This window comes from Pan paniscus, chromosome 19 (genome assembly GCF_029289425.2).
Source record: "Pan paniscus chromosome 19, NHGRI_mPanPan1-v2.0_pri, whole genome shotgun sequence".
NCBI classification, from domain to species: domain Eukaryota; kingdom Metazoa; phylum Chordata; class Mammalia; order Primates; family Hominidae; genus Pan; species Pan paniscus.
Window position 1 is genome coordinate 37102148 of NC_073268.2, and position 1067 is coordinate 37103214.

The following is a 1067-nucleotide window of genomic DNA, read 5'->3' on the forward strand; positions in this document are numbered from 1 at the left end:
TGGCTTCCATCTTCTCTTTTGCCACCTGTGGAGGTTTTTAAGAGCAAACAGAAATTCAAGTGAATTGTCCTCCTACAGTTACTGATGAAACTATTACAGCTACTTCTGATTATCCATTCAGGTTAAATCAGGCATCATTTCAGTCACCTCCAGGTATTAATGTGTATGATATAAATTGGAAAGTCAAGTCCTCCTAGGAGATGACTGTGCTTCTGCACAATTCCATTACATTTGCAGTCTCTGTCTTCCTGTACTGCATTGCTGTCCTGCTTTATGTTGGTTACAGGAACCTATATCAGGGTAGTCATAAACTTCCCATGATTGGCTTTGTCATTACTCTTGTTGCCATCTTTTGCGATTGGTGAGCACTTCAAAAGCTCGCTTGGGCAAAAGCTCTTGCAGATATTAAAATAACTACTGGTCAAAATATTGTTCAGGAACTTCTGCTTGTAAGAAATCATAATAATGTGTTATTTTGGCTCTGTGACCAGCATGGGATTCCTAAATGTATCTGTGATCTTTGTCTTTCTGAATATGATACTTTGGAGGGGAAATGCTTGGTGTGTGTACAAGTATGAGGAGACCAACTTACACAACCCATCAAATACTTATGCTCCTCATAGCCAAGGAGGTATTCCACCTCCTGCTGGAATGTAATTAAAGGGAGAAATACACTGTATGAAATATATGTCTATATCATGACTTGTTGCCAACATCTTGAGGCACATTATTTGTTTCCAATAAAAGTAATTTTTTTTAAGCCACACAATGAGATATCACCTCACACCCATCAGAATGGCTACTGTAAAACAAAAACAGAAAATAACAAGTGTGGACAAGAATGTGAAGAAAGTGAAGCCCTTGTGCAGTTGGAGGGAATGTAAAATGGTCCAGCCACTGTGGAAAACAGTGTCTTCATCTGTTTCCTATTGCTATAACTGAACACCAGAGACTGGGTAAATTATAAAGAAAAGAATTTATTTCTTACAATTCTAGAGACTGGGAAGTCCTAGGTCAAGGGACTGCATCTGCTTGGCCTCTGGGGAGGGCCTCATGTCATAACATGT

General features: G+C 39.2%; 1 pseudogene; it reads left to right on the forward strand.

The window, feature by feature from the left end:
* The first annotated feature begins 200 nt into the window (after window positions 1-200).
* LOC129394531 (synaptophysin-like protein 1) lies at window positions 201-764 on the forward strand (annotated as a pseudogene).
* Window positions 765-1067: the final 303 nt, after the last annotated feature.